A 12,775-nucleotide genomic window follows, 5' to 3' on the forward strand; every position below is an offset into this window, starting at 1 on the left:
ACTTGAGGATATGGGGAGGGGGAAGGGTAAGCTGTGATGAAGTGAGAGAGTGGCATGGACATATATACACTACCAAACATAGGGTGGATAGCTAGTGGGAAGCAGCCGCATGGCACAGGGAGATCAGCTCGGTGGTTTGTGACCACCTAGAGGGGTGGGATAGGGAAGGTGGGAGGGAGGGAGACGCAAGGGGGAGGAGATATGGGATCATATGTATATGTATAACTGATTCACTTTGTTGTAAAGCAGAAACTAACACACCATTGTAAAGCAATTATACTCCAATAAAGATGTTAAAAAAAAAAAAACACAAAACACCCACACAAATGCACACCCAACTCTGACCGAGGAAAGTAAAGAAGTGTATTCTTCACTTAACCACTCATTCATTAAATATAATGGTGTCTTGTGTATTATATGCCAGACTCTCTGCCTTTGTATTTGTTTCTAACTTTCTTTTATGTTAAGGAAAATTGTACAAGGAAATTCTTTTATGTACAAAGAAGACTGGTGAGGTAAGCATTTTGGGGATCTGTAGTTTGCGAGCTCTAGTATAACCAAGTAAAACAGTATCAGATGATTGGAATGAGAAGTAAAAAGAACATGTGAATTAGAGTAAACTATCATGGAATGATTATAAGTGATTTTTATTAAGGGCTTACTATGTGCCAAGCAACCGTGTTTGGAAGGTTCACATTTATTGTCTTCTTTAATCTGCCCAACAACTCTATCATACAGATACTATTATCCCACTTTTATAACCTTCTATAATTTTATCCCTGGTTGAAAACCGTAAATAACTTGGGAAGCAGTGTGGTAGGCTGTTCAACATTGTGAGGTCTAGAGTTATGCTGCTTGGTTTTAAATTGGGGTTCTGGAATACCCTGGCAGTCCAGTGGTTAGGACTCTGTGCTTCCACTGCAGGGGACATGGGTTCGATCCCTGGTCTGGGAAGTAAGATCCCGCATGCACCGCGGCCAGAAAAAAAAAAAAAAAGGTTCCATCTCTTTTGTTAACACTTTAGCCAAGTTTTCTTTAACTCCTAATGCCTCCTCTTAGAGAATGAGGACAACGATAGTACCTGCTTCATAGTGTCATAGTAAGGATAAAATAAAGTAATCCATGTAAATAGTTTACAGCAATATTCTGCATGATAGTGAATGATAATAAAATCATTCAATGTTAGTGATTACTGCTCCAACTCAAGTGTATGCAGAGAGACAGATAAGCAAGAGTAAAGCCTTTTTCTTCAGATTATCAAGGGCTGAAACAGGTACGCAGGAATAAAGAGTGTGAAGTTGCAATGGCAACTCTTTATGATATTATTAATTATACTCTACTAATAATATAAATATATTACATTGTAATATGAACACAAATGTTACAATATGCATTATATATTATCATGATATTATGGGTAATAATAGAAAACATTTTAAAAGTAAACTAGATAAGCATACTAATATAGTAGCACATCATCTAAACAATGCCCCATACTTTGGACCAATCGTTTCAGAAACTTCTAAAAGAGCTAACTAGTGAGCATTATATTCTTTATTTGGACCCAAGAGTTGTAGGGTGAAAAGGAGATACATTAGTGGACAAAATAACCAATCAATTAATTTGTAGGGGAAAGAACATTATATAAGCTCTTACTGTATGTGGACAACATGTATTTTGAAATATATTGTGAATACATTTGTATATATTTTGTAAAATGCATGCAAATGCATGAGTAAAGGGTTAACATCTAGCCTGGGCTGATGCAGGCCAGCCTGGGATTGACCTTAGGTTCCCACAACAATGTTTCCTTGGGACACTAACTTTAAGATGAATGGGAAATGCTGGGGCTGGCTTGCTTGTTGTATGGAACTATGCCTGGATTGGAGAAGCTGTGAGTTGATATTAGGACCTTGGGCCTATATGACTAAAATGGAGTAAAAGACAGAAGGGAAATAGAGGCTGCGGCTTCTATTTAAAGTGACCTGCACAAACTCTGGCTTTCACCCCTGGCAGCTTTTCCCTGTGTGGATAAGGAGTCAAAAGAAGCAATGCGTGTGGGTAGCATGGAACGTATGCCCATGAAAAATGAATCATGATACTGTATCTGCTTTGTCTCACTTGTATCCTGCTATAAAGCCAAGTAAACATACTACTAGATGAAGGCCTATTTGAATTTCATGAGTTCTAACCCATGAGGACATCTATAGCGCTGAAGTATATTTATACATGTATTGGGTTGGCCAAAAAGTTCGTTTGGGTTTTTCCGTAAGACGGATTTTTGGCCAATCCAATATGCGCATGTGAGTGTGTTATAGCTGATATCACAAATATAATTCCATGCATATAATATATAATCTAATAATGCCCTCAACTTATCTTTTTCAGCATTTATAAGGAGGGTACTAAACAGTTTATTTTTACTGGATCATTTTCTACTCACAAGTAAATGTGAAAAGCATTTTATTGCTTCAAGGTACAGCATCTAAGAGCCTCTAGATTCTGAAGCTACTGGAAATAATAGCCATCATACATTCCTAAAATCTCTAAAATCGAGTTGCAAAATCATTTTTATATCTGATCCCCAAATAGTTCACGTTTCATTTAGGCTTTATATATAAGTGCAGAAATCTGGATAACTTTTAGTGAAGGCTGTTGGTTTCCTTCTCATCCTCCTAACTCACCCCTTCCTGTTTATAGAGATAGAACAACCCCCGACAGAAAATAGTACAATGGGTGAGATTTGACTAACATCTGGAATAATTAAATGACCACTTATAATGAGATTGTGGGGCACAAGTAGTTTTCAGCTTAGTTATGATACCTACATTAGATACAGCCTCACAGACCTTGTGTTTCCCACTATCATAGCATTTACTTTATACTATTTAATTTGTTATTTACATTTAATTTCTGGATGAACTAGGTTCCTACACATGATAGGTCTTCAATAAATATCTGTTGAATGAAAGAAAAACAATTTCCAGATTCAGCATTGATTTCTTTTCTTCTCAATGTAAGAAGCAATACATGTCCAGAGTAGTCAACGACATAAAAAAAAATGTAATTTTATCCTCAGGTTAAACAGCTTTAATTAAAAAACAAAAATATTAGTAAATTGGACTATATAAAAATCAGAAACTTATGCATGGTAAAGAAAACTAAAAGCAAAGTTAAAGGACAAATGACAAATTATGAAAGAAAATATTTGTGACGGACATCTCAGATAATGTATTAATTTTCCTAACCCATAAGAGAGCATCTGCAAATTAATATGAATAAGGCCAACAACCAAAAAGAAAATAGGACAAAATTTAAGGGCAGTTCAAAAAAAAAAAAAAAAAACCACAAATGGATTTTAAACATACAAAAAGAAGTTACGCTTTGGCCACAATGAGAGATCTAAAACTTTCAACTATTGTACTGAGAACAAAATCCAAGTCTAAAAACACACTATGCTGACAAGGCTGTGGAAAACTCAGACTCTTATACACAGCCAATGGGATGGATATTTGGCAATATCTATTAAATGCATATAACCTTTGACCCAGAACTTTTACTTCTAGGAATTCATCTTGTAGGTATATTTCTGGAACTAAAATCAATGTTTGGGGCTTCCCTGGTCGCGCAGTGGTTGAGAGTCCGCCTGCTGATGCAGGGGACACGGGTTCGTGCCCCGGTCCGGGAAGATCCCACATGCCATGGAGCGGCTGGGCCCGTGAGCCATGGCCGCTGGGCCTGCGCATCTGGAGCCTGTGCTCCGCAACGGGAGAGGCCACAACAGTGAGAGGTCCACGTACCGCCAAAAAAAAAAAAAAAAAAAAAAAAAAAAAATCAATGTTTGGGGATGGTAGGGCAGATGGTAAATGGGGTGGGGGATTTTTCACTATATTTTTTAATTTTTGAAAAATATAAATGTATTACCTTTGCAATGATATAAGTTAATTTACAAAGGAAAACTACTAGCTTTTCTTCTCACCAAAAAGTAGTGGTGAGAAATTATACTTTATATATTTTAATAACAAATCATGATTAATAGGATATAACATGTCTAAAGCCATCAGTCAAAAATCTGATTATTTTCCCAGGACGACATCACTTAGTTAATGATAGGGTGTAATTTGAGACCTTCTAGCACGTAATTTCTGTGCTCCCTCTCCGCCCTTCAAAACAGTCTTCAGGAACTGATGGCTTCTTCTACATAGTTCATGGAAAAGATAACAGATACAAATAATTTATGATGTAAAATAAGAGTAAGTTTTGTGTCAGTTTCTATGTGTTTTAAAGCAATTTACTGTTATATTTACTACTTCATATTCTTATCAAAATATGGACAGAAACACTTTACTAGTAAAATGTGTCATTTTTCCTAATAATCTTTTTAAGTATTAAAAAACCATGCTCTTCATACAACATGTGGCCTGTGGTGAAAGAAAACACTTAAACACATTCAGTTGCCTTATGTGTTAATTTAGTATCTAACCAAATCTTGACCTAATTTCACACAAGATTAGGTTTCCTTTACTTTCAATTTTTCAATTTTAATTTCAAATGTGTAGAGGTTTTAGTATTAAGATAAATAGAGGTGACTGTTTTAGAAATAAACAGATACTAAATACTGACTTATATCTTACACCAAAAATATTCTAGAGAAATTAAAGTGTTAAGTGTAAAAATATTAATAAGAGCAGAACTAGAATGGAATATTGGTGTCGGGAAGCCCTTTAGAAGTGGTAGGAATGTGGATAAACTATTAAATATAACATTTGTATTGTTCATCTAGAAATTAAGGCAGCAGAACTAAAAACAAATAACAACTGGGAATACTTGTAGCATTTATCAGACAAAGGGTAATATTATTACATACAAAAAGACATTTCAAACAATGGAGACGGAAAATCTACTGGAAAATTGGATAAAGAATATGAACAGGAATTTGGCAAAAAATGCAAACAACCAAAAAACAAGAGAAAAGTCCAACCACTAAGTAATCAATCACATGCAAATGAAAACAGCAATGATATACCATCACTTGTCTATTATATTGGCTTTTTAAAAAGGTTATCTGTCAAAATTCTGGAGAGTAAGCACTCTTACATTTTAGGATAAATTCTTACATTTGTAGGGAGTAATTTGGTAATTCATACCAAAAAGCAAGCCATCTACCCTAAAAACTACAAACATTACTGAGAGATTAAGGAAAACCTAAGCAAAAGGAGGAATATACCTTGTTCCTCTATTGGAAGGAGCCAATTGAAGGAACCAATTAAAAGTTCCAATACTGTAAGAATACCAGTTCTCTTCAAATAGTGCGTAAATTCAATGCAACCCTTAACAAAATTGCAGCAGCTAGTTTTTAATAAAAATTGACACGCCAACTTTAAGATTTATATGGTAATGCAAAGGGCCAAAAATATCCACGGCAATTTTGAAAAATAACAAAGTTTAAGAATGTTTACAAGCAGATATCAATATTTATTATAGTTAATTATGTGTGGTATGGCTGTGAGAACAAATAGACTACATATATTTACTTAATTTATGACAATGGTGCCCACTTTAGTTAAGTGGATTGTGGATGATCTTTTCAATAAATGGTTCCAGGTTAACTGGATAGAATCTTGACTCCTACTCTACACCGTACACAAAAAAATTAATTCTAGATTGCTGTAGACCTCAATGTAAAAGGTAAACAATAAAAGTTTCTGAAAGAAAACATGGGAAAATATCTTGATGATTTTAGGGTAAGTGATTATTTCTTAAATAAGATATAAAAAGCACTAGCCATAAAGGAAGATTGATATATTGAACTTCATTCATCAAGAGATATCATTAGGAGAAAAAAGCAAGGCCTAAGTTGGAAGAAGACATTCACAATGCATCTACCTGACAGAGAAGCTGTATTCAAAGAACTCTGACGCCTATGAGAAAAAGACAGGTAACTATTTTTCCCCGCAATGGGCAAAAGATTTGCACAAGAACTTCACATACGTGGATACAAAAAATGGCTCTAATTATCAGATGCTCACAAATAAAAACACAATAAGGTACCAGTTCACATCCACTGGGATGGCTAAAAGGAAAAAGAATGAAACTACATACTCTTGATGAGGATGTGGAACAAATGGAACTCTCATACACTGCTGGTGAGAGTGAATTGGTAAACTATACTGTCAAACTGGTGGTATTTCCAAAGCCAAACACACACATATCTTATGACCCAGCTATTCTATTTCGAGTATATCCTGAAGAAAAATGCACATACATGCAGTAAAGGACATGTACATCATAACAGCATTATTCATAATGGCCTCATACTAGACACAACCCAAATGCCTACCAACAGTAGAATTGATAAACTGTGGTATATTCACACAATGGGACACTATAAAGAGAATAAGAAAACAGACTACCGTGCCTGCAATAGCATAAAAGAATCTCACAAAAATAATGATGAACAGAATTCAAACATAAGAGCATATACAGGTACCGAATGATTCCATTTATATTAATTTCAAAGACAGGCAAAACTAATAGAGGTGTTAGAAATCAGAAAAGTACTTATCCTTGCGTGAGCGTGGTAGCTGGGAAAGGGTTAATAACTGGGAAGAAACATGAGGGAGACTCCTAGGCTAATGTTCGAATTCTTGATCTGGGTTCTAGGAGCATGGGTATGAAAACTTTAAAAAAAATCCATCAACTTCTATTGTTATTATTTGTGCACTTCTTATTTATGCATTTCCTTTCCTTCAATTCAAAAAATTTCATGCAAATATTTTTAAAGCCTTAAAAGTATTCATTCCTTTCAATTAACACATGAGGAAATTAAGGCTCAAAGCTATAAATAATATTCCTAAGTTTACTAGTAAGTGAAAAAACTTGGCTCTAAACATTTGGGTTTTCCTGACTCCAAATTCTACTCTTTCCTTTTCTCTTCCCTCCCAAAACATATGTTCTGCTATCTTTCCAAACCTACCATATTACTTGATAAATGGAGTATTAAAATTCACACTTTTCAAAAGTTTTCATTTTTGTGAGAACAGTCTATACCATTAATTTGCATTATCACTAATGAGATACACATTTAGATGTCAACTTTAATATAAAACAATATAAATGAAATGTATTTCAATATATTTCAAATATAAACATATTTTGAAAACAAAAGAACTACTACTTGATATTTGTTAATTCAGGACTCTATTATATGAGACTGCAAGATAAATTAGATTGCTTATTGAATAAATTGTTAGATTACGATTAATCCAAAGTCTTGATTAAATGATCTTCATATAACTGCAATAAGTAACTTACATATTTTGGTAGATTTGTTATTCATTTAAAAAGGTTCTTTTACTTTTGATGTAAATGCTATAATTTTTATTTAAAAACCATAAAGAGATCAACTTCAATTTACAATATAAAACTTTCTAACAGAAAAAATCAAATAAGCAAAAGAAAAATCAAAACCAAAAACAATACATCTTATATAACTTCACAGACACTCTTAAGATAAAACCATTGTCATAGATCAATAGGAAAAAGACCAATGCTCAAATGAAAGAAAAATGAACAAGGATCAGAAACAGACAATTCGTGAAAGAACTATAACTGACGTATAAGTCTATTTTTTTCTATTCTTTTTCAAATTCTTTTCCCATTTAGGTTAGTACAGAATATTGAGCAGAGTTCCCTGTGCTATAGGGTACCTATAAGTCTGTTAAACTGTTTACCTTCACTAGGAACTACGGGAACAAAATTCAGACAGTGAGCTTCAAATCGATTGATTTGGCAACGATTTAAACAATTTTATCTTATATTACTAAATGGTGGTATCATACAATAACAATAGTTCAGGGAATTGGCCCTTCTCATACACTGCTGGTAAGCAAGTATGTTGGAATATCCCCAAGGGTTGGGGTTGGGAGTGAATGGGGCAGAGTTTTTGCAGTACATATCCAAATATAAACACACTCTTACACTCCTACTTCTAATAGTTTATCTTAAGGTGACAATGATGTGTACGTATATTCAACTATAAAAATGTTTGCCATAGCCTCATATATAGATGCAAAACATCGAAAATAGCTTACATGCTCACCAACAGGGTATGGCTTGAAAATTACGGGACATCCATCCAGTGAAATACCCTGCAGCCATTTAAAAAGTGCTGTAGATAAATATTTAGTGATATGGAAAAATGTACGCCGTACCAAAAGTTTAACAGTTGCAATTTCTGGGTAACAGATTGCCTTTTCTTAATTGCATTTTTAATTTTTCTGCAATGAATATGTACTGCTTTTTAATAAGAAAATGACTATTTTACATAAGTACACATGTACACTTCTTCTACAGAAACAGAATATTTGTGCAGTACTTAACAATGTGCCCAGCTTTATTCTAAGTGTTTTTGATATCTCGACATTTAGTAATAACAACTCTATGATGTAGGTACTACTATTGTCCCCATTTTACACATGAAAAACTGACACAGAGAGGCTGAGTGACTTGCCTAAGGTCACACAGCCAATAACAGGTAACTGAACGAGGATTTGAACCCAATAAGTGAAGTTTAGAAGCACATGCTCTTAACACTGTATTATTTTCTCTCCCTTTCCCTTTACTACATGACTTTGAGAAAACAGACTGATACGAGTACAAAAGAAAGTCCACTTTCTTTCATAGCATTTCCTGAAATAAATTCCTTTAGTTACTGATTGGATCTTACTACAATTTCTTCATAACTTTGAAAATACGTGGGATGATAAAGTCCTATTGCCCTTGCAACTACCAAATTCAACTTCCAAAATTGCCACTCGTTGTTTCATTTTCTTGCTTAAATCATCGGACTGATTCGCAATTTTCTCCAAATTCTTTAGCCTGCCCTTTGAAAAAAATAGCTTGCAACAATTTGACCTTATCTACCATTCTTCACATCTTTCTAATTACAAAACTCCATTTTGGTGAAAATGTTGACTTCACTGTTCTTGTTACGCCCCTTGACTTTTCTTCCTTCTGTTTCCCGGTCATCGTCTACTCTGCCATTAAAATGTCTTCTTTTCCCTCAATAAACTATCTCTTTTACTAATTGACACATATAAAACCCTTCTCCATCCTTCATGTTTTGTGTAATGAAAGTGCCATCTCCTCAGAGAAGATTGCCTGATCCCTCTGGATGGAAATAATTATTCTTTCTGATAAATTCTGTAGCATTTATTATCTGTGCTACTTCATCAGATCCTGTCAGTTATTGCTTTCTTTCTTTACTTTACTCTTCTCTTTCAACTTGTATCTTCCTTCCTTACCTCTCCAAAAAAGCTTGAACACACACACACACACACACACACACACACACACACACACACACACACACACAGCCACAACTGAATTTATATATTTGTGTACCCCGACCACCTTCCCTTACATGGTATAACGTTTGTTAAATGAACAATCACACAAACCAATCAATCTTTTGCTAATAGGACACGGAAGAGAGAAGGCAAAGCTGACAAATAAAAGCAGAGCTCTCTTCAAAGTACTTATGTTCTCACATATGTCACATTTCTAACTCTTCTTTTTGTTTTAGTCTAAGTGTGAATGGCCAAGCTCACTAGAACAGCAAGAACAGGTCTTGCCTGGCAGCTGCTCTGATGAAATGTGACTTGGGGAACACAGGAGTATTAAAGGGTAGGATCTGGTAAGTCAAGAGGATTAAGGAACACACGTAGAAGACTAAAATCTTGACATATTTTCTTGTTAGCTATATTGATGTCATGGATTCTGGAGCTAGAGACAAGACTAGATTTACATTAATTACAGCACTCGCAGGAACATTCAATTAATTCAGTGATGACATACCTAGTAACTACTTTTGTTCAGGCCGTTCCCCTATATACTATCCATAAATCTACTGCCTTTTTAGTTGATTTAAGTCATCCACTGTATGACTAAGTATAAACCTTCACTGCCAATACTCATCCACCTTGATAAAAGCTAAGTAACAGTGTATTCTGAAGGCATCTTAAAAACTACTCTCTTGGAAGTTTTTTAAACTTCCAAAATTTAGTACTACCAATTACATAATTCATGTAGAACATTACCTTCCTTTGGATAAAATACATTTGGTATGAAATATTTGGAGACCTCATTTCACCCTGCATATTTTTCCATCTCAATAAACTAAAGCTACTAGAGAACCAGAACTTAGGAAAGATATTCTCAGGCACAAAACTCAATTATTTTTTACAAGTGGTCTCATGGTAAAATATCTCTCACTAGGAGGTCATTTACTTTCTTTCCCTCTGGAAATTTAATAAAAGAAAGAAGAATATAAAACAAAAATATACATTATGGTTATATGCCACCAGACATTTAAAAATTATAAATCCATATACAATCTTAAAGTGACCAATTACAATTCATTTTTAGGACAGTTGCCCTCCCAATGGCATAATTCTTGGGATTTTACTTTACAAGTAAGTGGATTTTTTTTTTAAAGTATGTGGCTATTATTTACAATGTTTAAAGATCTATATTTCCTATACTGCTTCTAGTTTTAAGTGAAAGTAACAGTGAAGTCTCCTGTATCAAATCACAGTGTATATTAGTTTCATTGCATAACCACTCCATTACCAGACCTGAATTTTGTTATTATTGCTGAAGATATGAAATGCATAATACATGATGAGGTAAGGGAACATTTCTAGGGAGATTTCAAAGTCAGTGAAGTTTGATGTACAATAAACAGGTTTGCAGTCCTTGGAGAACTCTGCCCTTATTACCACACTAAACCCATATTGGTTTTTAAATAAACCTTGGTGTTCACAGGCAGTATGCTTGTTCATTAATTTCTTAGTTTGCAGTAAAAGCAACTAACTTCATGGTAAAATAATCCTTAATAATACACATAGTTCATGGAAAATATTTTTTGACTGTTCACCTTGATTCGAACCTCCCCTAAAGTTAGGCAACAAGCCCTATAACAGCACCCACAGGCATTAGACAAGTAAAGCGAATAGGTGAAATTGATTTGTCCAAACTTCAAGAGCTATCGTTTATCTTCTAAATGGATTTTATAGGGATTTACACCCACGTAACTATCCACCTACCCACACACTCTTTACTACATATGTGATTTTGATCATATACTGTTTAAACCCTAAGGACAATAAAACTCACAAAGAAGTTAAAATGTAAATATGACACATGCACACCACAGAATGTGCTGTTACAAATTAACCCCATATTTTTCTTTCCCCCTCTCTCCTAGCCCATACTCATTCTAAAACAAGGGAAGAGCTATTTGATTTTCACAGTCTTTCACATCAGCAGTCTTTGCACTGATTTGCTTAAAGGACCTTAGCAGCAGCCTGGCTGCTATAGAGGTCTTTCGGATTCTTAGGAAACACTGCTTTTTATTTGGTGTTTGTTTATTTTGTTCATTAGTTTAGTTTCATTTGACCAAAATTCATGGGAAATTAAGCCAGGATCTGTGTAATTTTACCCAAGGAAGAAGAATCATAACAAATTATAATAGCTTAATATTTTTAAGATAGTCGTTGAGGTGTCAGTTAAAATTAGCTATTTTAATAATAGCATTAAAAAATCAGTCTTCCTTTTTGTTAATTTTATATAAATCACTGTATTCCAGAATATGCACTTCAGAGGAAAAAACGGGGGTGGTGGTGGTAATACACTGCATAATCACTTATCCTCAATTTTCGAAGTTAGAAGTTTCATTTAAAAAACACTTTATTGGGCTTCCCTGGTAGTGCAGTGGATAAGAATCCGCCTGCCAGTGCAAGGGTCACGGGTTCGAGCCCTGAGCCGGGAAGATCCCACATGCCACACAGCAACTAAGCCCGTGCGCCACAACTACCGAGCCTGCGCTCTAGAGCCTGTGAGCCACAACTACTGAAGCCCACATGCCACAACTACTGAAGCCCACGTGCCACAACTACTGAAGCCCACGTGCCGCAACTACTGAAGCCCACGTGCCGCAACTACTGAAACCCACGTGCTGCAACTACTGAAGCCTGCACGCCTAGAGCCTGTGCTCTGCAACAAGAGAAGCCACCACAATGAGAAGCCTGCGTACCACAACAAAGAGTAGCCCCCGCTCGCCACAACTAGAGAAAGCCCGCGCACAGCAACGAAGACCCAACGCAGCCAAAAATAAATAAATAAATTTATTTTAAAAATTAAAAAATAAAAACCACTTTATTTAAATATAACTTTAAACTTAAATCAGTTAAAGTTAAATACAATTAAAAAATCAGTTCCTCAGTTGTACCTGCCACACTTTCAGCACTCAAAATCCACAAAGAATTGGAAAGCACAGATAGAGAACAAAGCCATCACTGCAAAAAGTTATTTTGGACAGCACTACAAGCAATGTTGCAGTACTTGCTTTGGGATTGATGCATCTAAAAGACTTATTAATCCTCATGGTTTTAAAGCAGAACAAAATATTTTAGAAAATAATTAATCCAGGAGTGTTCGAATACATAAACACATTTGATAGTTTTGCTGACATGACAATGGACTGCTGTTTTTCATCTCAACATTTTCTGGCTAGAATGTTTGTTGTTTTCCAAAACTCATTCCTTTAAAGAAAGAAATTCAGCACGTTGAAAAGGAGTCCTATGTCTGCCCTCTTCTGAATGAAATCATTTTATTATGATGTTTAAAAATATCAAGATTAAAACGTATTTTGGGGCTTCCCTGGTGGCGCAGTGGTTGAGAGTCCGCCTGCCGATGCAGGGGACACGGGTTC

At 35.0% G+C, this 12,775-nt stretch overlaps 1 protein-coding gene across 15 annotated transcripts in view; it reads right to left on the reverse strand.

Annotated features, from left to right (window-relative positions):
• The window catches only part of DMD (dystrophin), a 2,398,628-nt gene that overhangs the window by 813,569 nt on the left and 1,572,284 nt on the right, over nucleotides 1–12,775 (reverse strand). The window lies entirely within an intron of this gene.

This window comes from Physeter macrocephalus, chromosome 21 (assembly GCF_002837175.3).
Source record: "Physeter macrocephalus isolate SW-GA chromosome 21, ASM283717v5, whole genome shotgun sequence".
Taxonomy (NCBI): Eukaryota; Metazoa; Chordata; class Mammalia; order Artiodactyla; family Physeteridae; genus Physeter; species Physeter macrocephalus.